The 14,108-nt window shown below is 50.8% G+C and overlaps 1 pseudogene; it reads left to right on the top strand.

The window, feature by feature from the left end:
* Positions 1–3,963: 3,963 nt before the first annotated feature.
* Positions 3,964–6,559, top strand: LOC142025774 (olfactory receptor 14J1-like; annotated as a pseudogene).
* Positions 6,560–14,108: the final 7,549 nt, after the last annotated feature.

Raw genomic sequence — 14,108 nt, 5'->3', positions numbered from 1 at the left:
CAGGGTCCTGCAGCCACACTCCCAGGGCACACCTACTCCTCCTCCACCTACAGACATCAACTGCTTTCCATTGCTGGGCTCAGGCATGGTTGTAAGGATTTGCTAAAGCCCTGAACCATCACTTGGATTCTCACTGACTTTCCTCCACCCTCTCTCGCATCACTACACACCTCCAATCACTGCCTAGTCACTACTGAGAAGTTAAGCAGCTCTCAAGGCTTTCCTCAGGTAATGACCATGTTTCTCCATACACCATGCATGGATCTGAGAAACACCAGTTGAGGTAACACCTCAAGATGTGTGAGGGGAGGACCTCCCTGAGGCACCTCTGCGCTCTTGGAGGTCTGAGTGCTTTTGCAAGGCTCCAGGAGTTCATTTGGTGCCATGCATTTGGTGTTCCTTTCTTGTAACACAAAGCCTTGTGCTGATCCAGACTCCCTCACGGTGGCCTATTGTTTCACAGCACTTCTTCATGTCTGTAAACTTAAGTTTTGTAATTTCATGAACTTCATTCTGTCATTCACTCTTACTTGACAAGGTAGCTCTTAATTTCACGGTGTGTAACCTCTGGCATGATGTTTTCAGACCAGTGCTTTTTCTCTCATTCCTTAGTGTTAACAACAATGGCAAGAGCTCTCTCCTGAGGGGAATGCTTCTTTGCATGGGCACTTGGAGAGATCATTCTTGTGCTGGGAGGAGGCTGTCCTGTCAGGCCTGTCAGATTTGCTCATGCTCCTTCACCCTTCAGAGCTGCTTCCCATGGCACCACCTGGATCAGTCTCCCAAGTAAGTCAAAGACTTCTCCTCTGGAGTCCAGAGTCTGTTCCCTGCTGCTGGCCTCCCTCACTGCCCTTTGGTGTCTGAGACCCCACTGTTTCCTGGTCATGACAGCCACGGCTGACGCTGGTGATCACATCCTGACCAGCTTTTCCTTGTGGGCCACGGTCAGGTCCAGGTGACCATCACTTTTGTTGGCCCACCTAGCAGCTCTATTAAAAAGTTGTCCCAAGGTCCTTCAGGCTGTTGGCACCCTGTTGCTTTGCCTGGCCAGTGAATGCCAGGGCACTTCCAGTCCCCCATAGGCACCTGATCATTAACCCACAGAATTCTTTGGGTGCTGACAAAAGACCTTTTCTGTTTCCTCTCCCATCATCAAGTAGTTTGTAACTGCCAGCACAATGTCACTCTTACTGACTCCTCTGATCCTCAGTGACAAAAGCTAACCCAACCTGTTGCCGGTCACATAGAGGACCTCCATAAATCCAAGCTTCCCCTTCATACAGGGGGCATCCACCCTCCTCATTCTTCTACCTCCATGCTACACCTCCTGGGGTTCCAGCCATCTAAAGGGACATTAGATTATCTGTACAATTCTCCCCTTGGAGTGCTAGACCTAAGGAAGAGCATTTTAAATGATGCCTCACAGAGTCTGAGTGCCTTCCTTACTGGGATCAGAACAGACCAGGACTTCCTGGTGAAAAACACTCTCTCAGCACCCTTGAGTGCAGCCCCTCTGCTCCCATGGACTGGTAAGGGTGTGATTCGCTAGGTAAGCCCTGGCATGATCCTCATCCACCACTGTTTGTTCCCCTTTCCCTTCCGGAGTCCTGCCTGAAAGCACAAAGGCCTGGGAGACTGTCGTGGTTTAACCCCAGCCAGCAACTAAGCACCACGCAGCCGCTCACTCACTCCCCCCCCATCCAGTGGGATGGCGGAGAAAATCGGGAAAAGAAGTAAAACTCGTGGGTTGAGATAAGAACAGTTTAATAGAACAGAAAAGAAGAAACTAATAATAATAATGATAACACTAATAAAATGACAACAGTAGTAATAAAAGGATTGGAATGTACAAATGATGCGCAGGGCAATTGCTCACCACCCACCGACCGACACCCAGCCAGTCCCCGAGCGGCGATTCCCCGCCCCCACATCCCAGTTCCTATACTAGATGGCCAGTTGGCCAGTTTGGGTCAGGTGCCCTGGTTGTGTCCTGTGCCAACTTCTTGTGCCCTGGCTGGGCATGAGAAGCTGAAAAATCCTTGACTATAGTCTAAAAACTACTGAGCAACAACGGAAAACATCAGTGTTATCAATATTCTTCACATACTGAACTCAAAACATAGCACTGTACCAGCTACTGGGAAAACAGTTAACTCCATCCCAGCTGAAACCAGGACAGAGACCTTGCTGGTGGTAACTGAGGCAAAGACGACATAGGCAGTCTCAGATCTATCTATACCTTTTATCAATTAAATTAACAGGTGTCCCGTAGTATCTCTCTTTCTTCTTGAACTGTTCCTGACGTAGCAACAGCTCATCTTGGTGCCCTTGAATTGCCTTTTGAGTTTCAGTTGAGTTTTGATATGAAGTATGGCTGTGCTTGGAGGATGCTCTCTTTGATGGCAAGATGTACCCAGGAACACTGTTCAAATGCTTGGGCTGTTCCTTGGTTAGATCATCAAGGGAGTGAGAAAGAACCCTGGTGTGATGTGCTTTGTAATCACCCAATGCCTGCAGCTAATGAGTCAAAGAAGGGACAGAAATTGCATCTCTGATGGCATCTGATGACTGGTGCCTCTGACTGATGGCAACCGTCAATGGCACAAAGGGACCAAATCATGCTCTCCGAGATGCCATCTGGGGTGTCTGTTGCATACCATCCCTGAAGGAGAATTGCTTTTGGTGTAGGACCTGTGATTTCCATGCCAGCCCTGGCATATCCTGTAGCTTTGTGGGCCTAGATCTGAACACTGAATTGAGTAGCTTCTCTGAATTCTGTAACCCAAGGTGGGGCTGAACATGAGACAACTGCCAATATTTTCAGCCAAAATCTAGTCAATCCAACACATGGAGAAGAGGAAGACAGAGACTGAGCTCTCCCTATTGCACACGACTCCATTCTGTCGGAGGAATACCTCTATAGGCCACCCTGAACATCATGAGGAGGGACAGGTTCCATTACCCTTAATTTGGGCATCAGCTGTCATCTCAGTTGGCCAAAGGAAATTACCAGGGGCTGCCACGAAGAAGAGGAGCACAGATGTTGTCCTGTCCCTATATCAGCCTGCACATAACTTGAATCTGTCTCTATAACCTGCACGTCTCTCTGACCACCTCTGGCACCTCCAATGTCACCAGACATTTGCATCTGAACACCTCACTCCTGGCCTCCATCACCATTACTTAGCACAGAATCTGAGACAAGGAGCTGACATGCAGGTGCCTCTTTAATGCAGACCTGCACTGAGGCAAGAGGAATCCCAGGTCCTGTGGGCTGGTGGTGGGCATGGGAGGGAGCTGAGTCCCCTTCCAGCCCCAGGACTACAATCCCAGCACGAGATGCCTCCATGGACTCAGCTGGCTCCCTTCCCTCAGCAGGGCTAAAGGAGATCCCTGCCTGTCACTGTCTGCGTGTCCTGCCCAATGATGGCACAAGAAAGAGGCTGCCCAGGGAAGTGGTTCAATGACCCTCCATGGAGGTATTTAAAAGACACGGTGTTTAGGGACATGGTTTAGTGGTGGACTTGCTAGTGTTAGGTTCACGGTTGGACTTGGTGATCTTAAGGGTCTTTTCCAACCTCAGTGATTCTCTGATTCTCAGAAAAGTTGATTCTTGGACCCAAGTCTGTCTCTCAGCAGAGCAATGACCCTGCTGGAAAGCAGTGTCTCTCCCCAGGTGCGGGAGGGAACATCAGTGATTGCTTCAGCCTGTTTCCCAGCAGGTTCCCCTGGAGGCCCAGGGACACCTGGAGGGAGCCCAGAGAGGGAAGGAAAATTGTCACCATGGGCTGGTCCTCTGCTGCTGAGCTGGGCTGGGCTCCTGGGACAGAGGGAGCTCCTGGCAAGCAGGCAGCGCTGCAGAGAGACAGCTCTGCCCAGGAGCAGGGCTGGGGGCACTGCCTGCAGGCATCGAGAGGAGACCTGCAAGGCAGAGAGAGCTTAAAGGCAGCGTGGAGTGGGAGGATGCTGAGAGCTCACTGCGGGAGAAATCTTCACAGCCCTCTGCATGGAGAGTCTGTGGGTGCAGGGCAATAGAGCTTCAGTTTTCAGTCAGGACTGCCTTCATTTCTCTGTTGTAGAGGAGAAGGGTGTGCTCCAGAGCAGGGCTTCCCTGCTGCCCTGTCAGAGGGACAGGGCATGAGGGCTGCCTTCTCCTGGCACCAGCTGCAGGGCTGTGAAGCCGGGTGTGCATGCAGGGGTGCCCAGGGCTGTCCTTCAGAGCAGGGTCCTGGTGTTTCAGGGGCTGAGTGGTGGAGCAGGGACTTTGCTGCCTGCCAGGGTCAGCACTCAGCCTGCGCAGGGAGCTCCCCATGACAGTGTGGGGAGAAGGTGTGGGTGAAAGAAACGACCCCTGGAAGGGCAGAGCAGGATGCTTCTGCTGTCAAGAGGGTGCTGCGTGGGTCAGGTTTGCTCACAGCTTAAGCTTGGGCATGGATTTTGGAGAAGAACGTCAAGGCAGCATTTACCTTTAAGGTAAGGAGTCTTTGCTATGAATTTTTATCATCCTCATCAGTGGTTTTGCAGTATGAGACTAAAATTTGTTTCTCCCCTCTGGAGAAGGCACCGAGACCCCAGTTGTTCTTAGGACTTGTTCTCAAGTGCTCCTTAACCCCTGCACACACAGAGATGCCCCTGGGCAGTTCCCAGCGTCCAGGAGGGGTCTGCAGGGCAGAGCTGAGCACGCAGCGGGTGGTTTGGGGTCTATGAGCAGGGACAGGGAGGTGACAAGGGGATGGAGAAGCGGCTGCTGACAGGGACAGCTCCAGGCAGCAGAGACAGGGGCAGGGAGAGAGAGGGAGCTGCTCCCAGAAATGCCATGGGAGGGAGGGATTCAGGCACCTCCCTGCCATCACTGGAGAAAACCCGTGGCCTTTTCTCCCACCCAGCAGAGCCTCTGCCCTTATGGCCATGGGGACTCAGTCACCTTCTCAGTGGCCTCAGCCCTGAAGAGAAGAAATTATCAAATGCCCTACCGTCTGTCCCTCTCCTGCCTCCATTGGCAGCAGGTCTGTAGTGTTTATCCATTTATGTCCTCCTGTCCCTGCTCCTCTTGTTTTTGTCACTGGAGAGTAATGGGGAGGGGGGATTTGGGTGCATTTCAGAGATTTGTCCATGTGAGGAAAATATCTCAATCCCCTCCTAATCGTCAGGCTCCCAGTGATACAAATGACAAAACTCTCCTTTCAGGATACCCCATCTTTAGGACACTTGCTTCTTTCCCTGCCAAAAGCACTCCTGAAGTGACATGTGGAAACCAGAACAAATACTCAAAACAAAAACCCCAGTTTGGGTTGAAGTGGGAGTGACAATGCTGAAAAGCTCTTTGATATGACAAATGGATTTAATCTAAGATGACCCCATGTTCCTATTTACCTCTTGCTGTAGGTCAGGACTGACTCCCCCAGAGCCCACAGCAGAGCCCGCTGCTCCCAGTGGCACCCTCAGCCAGCACCAACCATATGTCTCAAGAAAGGGACCTGCCAAAGGTCTTTCTGAAATAGGATAGGAGGCTTCAGTGGGATTTCTATGAGAAATGCATTAAGTTTAGCTCAGAGAAGTCTCTTCTAACTTGTTACTGTCTTTACCCTCTTGAACAGTGCCTCATGCTCAGAAGTAGTGAATGTCCAACAGCAGCTCCATCACCGAGTTCCTCCTCCTGGCATTTGCAGACACACGGCAGCTGCAGCTCTTGCACTTCTGGCTCTTCCTGGGCATCTACCTGGCTGCCCTCCTGGGCAACGGCCTCATCATCACTGCCGTAGCCTGCGACCACCGCCTCCACACCCCCATGTACTTCTTCCTCCTCAACCTCTCCCTCCTCGACCTGGGCTCCATCTCCACCACTGTCCCCAAATCCATGGCCAACTCCCTGTGGGACAGCAGGGCCATCTCCTACAGGGGATGTGCTGCACAGGTCTTTTTTTTCTTTTTCTGTGCTACAGCAGAGTTCTATCTCCTCACCATCATGGCCTACGACCGCTACGTTGCCATCTGCCAACCCCTGCACTACGGGACCCTCCTGGGCAGCAGAGCTTGTGTCCACATGGCAGCAGCTGCCTGGGGCAGTGGGTTTCTCAGTGCTGTCCTGCACATGGCCAATACATTTTCACTACCACTCTGCCAAGGCAATGCTGTGGGCCAGTTCTTCTGTGAAATCCCCCACATCCTCAAGCTCTCCTGCTCACGCTCCTACCTCAGGGAAGTTGGGCTTCTTGTGCTAGGTACCTGTTTAGCATTTGGTTGTTTTGTTTTCATTCTTTTCTCCTATGTGCAGATCTTCAGGGCCGTGCTGAGGATCCCCTCTGAGCAGGGACGCCACAAAGCCTTTTCCACGTGCCTCCCTCACCTGGCCGTGGTCTCCCTGTTTATCAGCACTGGTGTATTTGACTACTTGAAGCCCCCTTCCATCTCCTCCCCATCCCTCGATCTGGTGTTGGCAGTTCTGTACTCGGTGGTGCCTCCAGCAATGAACCCCCTCCTCTACAGCATGAGGAACCAGGAGATCAAGGATGCCCTGAGGAAAATGATGAACGGGTGCTTTTCAGAAGCAATTAACTGATTGTTTTCTTTTGCAGAGCATTCATAATGTAACTCATTACAGGCCCAGCATGTCTTCTAAGATTCTTCATTGTGGTGGCGGTGGTGTTTTCTTCATTTTTCTAGTGATAATGCGCACAATGAAATTTTATTATTCATCCCACTTCTAATTCACTGTCTACCTGTAGAATATGACCCAGAGGCTGTGTAAATGAGGCACAGTGCTCTCTCTGTATTTCAGCATAATAAAGGACCCTGCAGTGACTTGTTTACTCGAGATCCTTCCTCTGAGATCTTGGTGAAGCTGCAGGGTATTGATTCTGTGCAGAGGGCAAGGGGAAAAGAGTCTCAGCACAGCAGCACTGCCAGGCAGCAGCAGCACTTGGTCTTCCCAGAGCTGCTCTCTTTCCACTCCCACACTCTCCTTCTGAGCCCCTGGCTCGGTGTAAGGGCTGAGTGCTCTGGCAGCTCGGTCACAGTCCTGCTGTGTGGCAGGAGTCTCGAGGGAGAATCTTGGTTCTGAGGAATTGCTGTATTTACACTGGCTTTGTCACCCTGTCCCCTGCCCCACTGGCCACTGAGACCAGGGTTCCCACAGCTGCCTTCCTTGTGCTGACAACACATTTAGAGAAGCCCTTCTGGGTGCCCTCCCCATGCATGGTCGTTCCCAGCCACTGCTGAGCTCTGGCTTTGCTGGCTCCATCCCCGCACCCACAGGCCAGGTGTCTGTCTGCTCCTGGGCAGGCTGTTCCCCCTCCAGCCTCCCTGCACTTCCTTCTGGTGTTGGACCTCCTAAGTCAGGGGGGTCCCTGTTCATCCACGCTGACCTCTTGCCAGGCCCTGCTCGAGTTCCTGACATAGGACAGGGACTGCCTGGGTGGGTGGCAGCTCTGCAGGAAAGGGTCTGCGGATCTCTGGGTTACATTAGGCAAAAGAGGAGCCATCAGCCAAGATGGCCAACAACATCCTGGGCTGTAGGAGCAGAAGCACAGCCAGTGGAAGTGATTATCTCCCTCTGCTCAGCACTTGTTACACCACAAACAGCATACCTGCCCAGGTTTTGGTTCCTCACAATGCCAGAGAGACGCTGGCAAGCTGGAGAGCCACAAAAGTTCATCAGAGGGCCACAGAGATGGTCAGTGTTGGAGCACTTGCCCTGCTAGGAGAGGCTGAGGGAGCTGGCCTTGTTCAGGCTGCAGAGTGGAGGGCTTTGCACAGAGGGTGTAACAGACATGCCTTGCCTACGGTGAGGTTTCCAAGAAGACACTGTGGTGCAAGGCAGGAGCACAGGAGGCAATGAGCTGAAAGACGAGAGGGTCAGGCTCAATGTAGGGAGAAACTTTTGCAATGTGAGGACAGTCAGACATGGGAAGCCATTTCCCAGAGATTGCACTGCCTCCATTCCTGCAGTTTATCAGACCCATCTGGATAAAGCCATGAGAAACCTGGTGTGAGCCTGCTTTGAGTGTAGTGTTCTCTACAGATATCTAGAACACAAAGGACACAAAACACAAAGGACACAGAACACAAAGGTTACAAGTGGAAACAGGCTATTATTTTTATTTTTCTGAGTCTGTTTCAGAGCTGATGCTCACAAGCATTAACACCGTGTGCCCATGTAGCCAGGAGCGGGCAGATGCATTCTTCAGTTGAGCTTGAGAAAGCATCCTTTGCAGCCTGGCAAAGGCAAGTCACAGAGCTACAGAAAGTAGCAGCAGGAATACGCCAAGCAGTCCCTGTATCCTGAAGAGTGAGAACGTGAAGAATGAGAATGAGGACTGACAACACACAAAAGAAGAAGAAGGAGGAGGAGCAGGAGGAGGAGGTGTGTGGTACCGTCGGGTATTTTCCAAAGTATGACAGGTAGCGGTGAAAAGCCTATTTTTGCATTCGGAAACTTGATCCGCCGCTGTGCTTCTTGGCCAATGATGCATGAAAGACGCTCTCGTGCCGGCCCTGCGCTTGATTTGCATGCAGGGAGAGGTGAAAAGTGGCAGCTCCTGATGGGGCAGCAAGCGTGGAGCCCTTCCGAGCACAGGCTGTTTTGCCCAAGCCAGAAGCCCTGGGGAAATGGAGCAAAGGGAAGAGCAGAGCTCGCTCCCGCTCCAGACTGGCCCTGGGCAAGAGAGCCCGAGAGAGCCAGGGCACGAGCGGTGCCTTGGAGGTGCAAGAGCAGCAGGCAAGGACCTGGGCGAAAGGGCCCAGAGGAGCCCTGACAAGTGGTCCTGCTCAGTGCTGCAGAGGAAGGCAAAAAACTGCCCCAGGGGAAAATTCCTTCCTGACCCCAGAGCTGGCGATTGACTATTCCTTGAGCACGTAAGACCTGCTTCCTGGTCCCACAGGCTGGTCACACCTCCCAGGGGATGCCCAGCCTCAGATTTCTTCAAGGCAGCTACACAAGTTGATTTTACTCCTTTGGAGGAAGCGCTTTCCTCTGGGATCCACCCAAAACTCCTCCCAGGCATCTCCCAGAGTCTTTTGACCTCTCCTTTACATACCTAAGATCTCAGGTGTCAGCCCCAGACTCCCACAAGGAAGCTACCCTTGAGGTTTTTTCTTCTTTGGTGGAAGCTCTCGCCTCTGGGATCCACCTGTGACTCCTCCCAGCAGCTCCCAGAGGCTTTTGACCTCCCTTTTAGGGACCTGAGATCCCAGGTAGCAGCCACAGACTTCTCCAAGGCAGCTACCCAAGATGAGTTTTCTCCTTTGTAGGATGCCCTTTCCGCTGGGATCCACCGGAGATCCCAGTTAGCAGCCCCAGACTTCTCCAAGGAACCAAGCCGAGATGATTTTTTTCCTTTGCAGGAAGCTCGCTCCTCCAGGATTGACCCAAGACTCCTCCCAGGCATCTCCCAGAGTCTCTTGAGCTCTGCTTTACATACCTAAGATCCCAGGTAGCAGTCCCAGACTTCTCCAAGGAAGTTACCCTTGAGGGTTTTTTGTCTTTTTTGGAGGAAGCTCTCCCTCCAGCATCCCCCTGTTAGGCTCACCTCAGCCTCTGATATAGACAATTCTTGGCCTCCCCCCGTCACTCCAGAGGTCCAGATGGGTTCTGTGCCCCTGTACCCTGATGGCACCAGTGTATGCTGTGCACCAGTGTCTACCAAAGCCTTATACTTCTGTGGGTCTGGTGTGGCAGGCCATTGAATCCTCACAGTCCAGTATATCTGGTCATCCCTTTCCTCCTCCTGGCCAAAGGCAGGGACCCTCTATTGCTGTTCCTCGTCAGAGTATTCACTGTCTGACCCTTGCGGCGCCAAACCACAATTCCCCTCGCTGGAATCAAGGGAGGTGGTTTCAGCTCTTCTATGCCTGGAGGATCGCTGAGTGCTTTCTTGGGCCTCTACAGCAACTACGCTGACAGCCTTCTTCTCAGGTGTCCTGGTTTCAGCTGGGATAGAGTTAATTGTCTTCCTAGTAGCTGGTACGGTGCTATGTTTTGAGTTCAGTATGCAAATAATGTTGATAACACTGATGTTTTCAGTTGTTGCTAAGTAGTGTTTAGACTAAAGTCAAGGATTTTTCAGCTTCTGATGCCCAGCAAGCAAGAAAGCTGGAGAGGCACAAGCAGTTGGCACAGGACAGAGGCAGGGCAGCTGACCCAAACTGGCCAATGGTGTATTCCATACCATGTGACGTCCCATCTAGTGTACAAACTGGAGGGAGTGGGGGGCGGGGAATCGCCGCTCAGGGACTAGCTGGCTGTCGGTTGGCAGGTGGGGAGCAATTGCACTGCGCATCATTTGTACATTACAATCCTTTTACTATTACTCTTGTCATTTTATTAGTGTTATCATTATCATTCTTAGTTTCTTCTTTTCTGTTCTATTAAACCGTTCTTATCTCAACCCAGGAGTTTTACTTCTTTTTTCCGATTTTCTCCCCCATCCCACTGGATGGAGGGGAGTGAGTGAGCGGCTGTGTGGTGCCTAGTTGCTGTCTGGGGTTAAACCACGACATCAGGTGACCCCTTCCTAACAGCTTTCTTCCCTCTCAGTTCATGTACATGGGCTTCCAGCTTAAAGGTGGGTTCGCCATCCCGCTTCTTCATGTCCTCCCCTTGGGCACGCAGGAAGAACCAGAGTGCACCACGCAGCATACACCTTGGGCTCCCTTTCCCTCTGACTGGGGCAGGAGAGGACTGATTTCTTGCAGTGTCCCTAACAGCCAAGGCACTGTCCTGTAGGGATGAGGAGACACAGAGATTTTCTTCAAAGTTTTGGAGCCAAGACGACACTTTCTCCACAGTTGGTGTTTCCATAGCTGGGCAATACACTGCTGCCAAGCTGTTAGAATAGGACGCTGGGGCACCTTGAATCACCTTTTTCCACATGGTCTGTGTGCACAGGACAGCCTCTGGATCTTTGGAGACCTCCTCGTCATCTAGATCACCGTAGATGACTTCCAGCACTGCTAACTCTCTCAGGTACTGGATGCCTTCATCTGCGGTAGTCCACTTTCCTGAGGAGAGGAGCTGGCTCCAGAGACTGCAAATTGCTGCCTTTTTTCCAATTCCTCTTTCAATTCCCCGGTTTCTAGCGAGGGATCCCAGCTGTTGGGCTTCCTTGCCTTTCAGTTGCTGACTGTCGGCCTTGTTACCCCAGCATCGGAGCGGCCAGGCAGCAATCCGCTCACCTGGCTGGTGGCTGTAGTCTTTCTGCACGTCTCGAAGTTCTGAGGAGGTCAGGGACCGGGTAGTTTCCGCTTCCTGTTTAAGTTCTCTCACTCCTTCCTCCAATTTCTTTGTCAAAGGACCGGCTTCTACATCAAACCTTTCCTCTTCTTCTTCTTCCCTTACTAATCGATGACAGGGACCCGTTGATCTCCTTGTCCACTGTTTCTTTTTTGCTACTGGGGCAATTACTGTAGTTGTTGTTGTTTGGGTCCCTATCTCAACCGTGGTCCTCTGAGAGTGTTGGACTACGGCTCGGTAGGCGTAGGCCAGGCCCCAGTACAGTGCAAGAAGCTGCTGGTTTTCACTGGGATAGGCAAGGCAACCTTCTATCAGGTGGCACGTCAGTTTGCCAGGGTTGCTTGTCTGTTTGGGTGTAAAGTTCCAGGTTATGGGAGGTGATAACCATCCTAGGAATCTGCCCAAATCCTTCCATATAACCTGCTACCCAGAACCGGTCGCTTGAGGGCACATTTCAGTATTGCCTCACCCGAAACATCTTCTCTTACACTAGGATGAGACCAGATTCCACAACACACATAATATACCACCAGTACTAATTATTAGTCTTGAACAGCTCGCGTAAGGGTGAACAAGGACCTCGGAGCCTGCATAATAAAACCATCCACATCAATGCCAGGTAGGGAGAGGGAGATGTGTCCCCTCATCTCCTCCACAAGATAGCTCCCACAGCACAACAAAGCCATCAGTGCCAGGACAAAGCACACAGCCATTATTTGCATTACCACGTTCCCAAACTCGGCAAGATAGAGATAAGCAAGCAGCCAACAAACCCCGTGACCTGCACAGGAGCTTGCCACTTAATAACTAGATATGGCACGCTTAATGCAAAATTGCCGTTGTCGAGCCCCACGTTGGGTGCCATAAAGGACTGTGGTGGGTTGACCCTGGCTGGGCGCCAGGTGCCCACCAAAGCTGCTCTATCGCCCCCCTCCTCAGCTGGACAGGGGGGAGAAAATATAACAAAAGACTTGTGCGTCAAGATACGGACAGCTTAATAAAGTGAAAGCAAAGAAAAACAAATGATGTTATTCTCTACTTCCCATCAGTAGGCGATGTCTGGCTGCTTCCCAGGAAGCAGGGCTTCGGTACATGTAGTGGGTGCTCTGGAAGACAAAAACGCCCCACCTCCCATCTCTGTTTACTTAGCTTTTATATCTGAGCTGACGTCGTATAGTATGGAATATCTGTTTGGTTGGTTTAGGTCAGCTGTCCTGGCTATGTCCCCTCCCAAGATCTTTCCCAGCCCCAGCCTGCCAGTGAGGGGGGCAAAAATGTTGGAGAGACAGCCTTGCTGCTGTGCCAGCAGGAGCCAAAACACTGGTGTGTTATCGACACCTTTCTAGCTACCGATGCAGAGCACAGGGCTCTGAGGGCTGCTATGGGGAGAATGAACTGCATCTCAGCCAGACCCAATACAGGAACAGAAAGGGAGAACTAAAATGAGGGAGAAAGGCTGAGGAGCAGAGAAATGAAGGATAGTGAGATGGAGAAATCAATAAAAAAGGGATGAGGAGCCCTGCAGGGACTTGGCAGAAGAAACACAGCGTCGGGGAGCATCACGCAGCCCCGCTCGCCTTCTCCCTCGGCACAGTCGCAGCCCGGCAGTGCTCCGCAGCTGGGGGCCATCGTCTGACCCCCACAACGCGTCACCTCCTCCCCTGGACTCCCTCAAAGACCCTCGCTCCGTGCAAAGGGTGCGCAAAGGAGACAGCGAGTGTTTATTCAGTCACACTGATAGCGTATTTCCATACATTCTGTATGGTATGTCTAAATATTTTGATGGTTTTAGTATTTTGTACCAGCTGTGGAACCTGGTTTGCTGCTAGGTGACTGTACAAGTGAGATGTGGTAAATAATTATTAGAAATCTTAATCTAACGCTATTGTTATAAACGCTCGTGACAAATTGGAGGAGCCAATTTGTATTGGATAAAAAAATCGAATTTATTAGCAAGCGATAAGAGAGCAAAACAGCGCTGGGCGGCCGGGGAGGCAATGCTCCGCCACAAGCTCCCAACTTTAGGTTACAGTTACACTCCTTATATACATTTCATGTACCCCTTTCTTGTAAGTCTCCGCCTTGTCCTGCTTCTTCTTTCTTCACTTGTGCAGGTCTGTTACTATGCAGATTTGGTAGATCTTCTCAAGGATGAGTGTCCTTTGATGTAGAATGTCTTTTGATGTGGAGAAATACAGTCTTGGTAATTGCAGCTGTTGTCCTTCCTCTCCTTATCTAGTGAGTCATAGCCATTACTTTTTTCCCCCTTATCTAGTAAGTTATAGCCATTGGCCTCTTCCCTCCCGTGACCTTTACGCATCATTTAAGCAAGTCTTGTTATTTATACAAGGCATATGTTAACTCTCAATATGTCTCTTCTCCCTTCTCGATTTTATGAACAAAGTTAACCCGTTCATTACAATCCCCCCTTTTCTATTTTATCCTGATTTTGTTCATTAAATCGATCTAATGTTTCTTTTGCCCGTCCGAGTATAGGAGTAATTCTTCCATCCCCGATTTGTTCATACTGCTTTTGTAGCAGCATTAAATGTGCAGCTTTCAAGCGCCTTTTAACAATAACGATCAACTTATTAAAAATGTATGGCCCAAAAGTCAAAAATAAGATTAATAAAATAAGAGGTCTTGCAATAGTTGACAATAGGGTGGTTAACTAGGGTGAGTAATTAAACACGGACTCATACTAGCTTTGTTGCACTTCTCAGTCTTTTTTCCGTTTTTCTAACCCCTCCCGTAGCTTGGCCATTGTATCTCTAACTCCTCCAGTATGGTCAACATATACACAACACTCCTCCCGTAGGGCTGCACATAACCCCCCCTGCTGCATGAACATTAAGTCTAAGCCCCGTCTGTTTTGTAA

This window comes from Buteo buteo, chromosome 30 (assembly GCF_964188355.1).
Source record: "Buteo buteo chromosome 30, bButBut1.hap1.1, whole genome shotgun sequence".
Taxonomy (NCBI): Eukaryota; Metazoa; Chordata; class Aves; order Accipitriformes; family Accipitridae; genus Buteo; species Buteo buteo.
The sequence above is the reverse complement of the archived record's forward strand: the minus strand, read 5'-3'. Positions and strand labels throughout refer to the sequence as shown.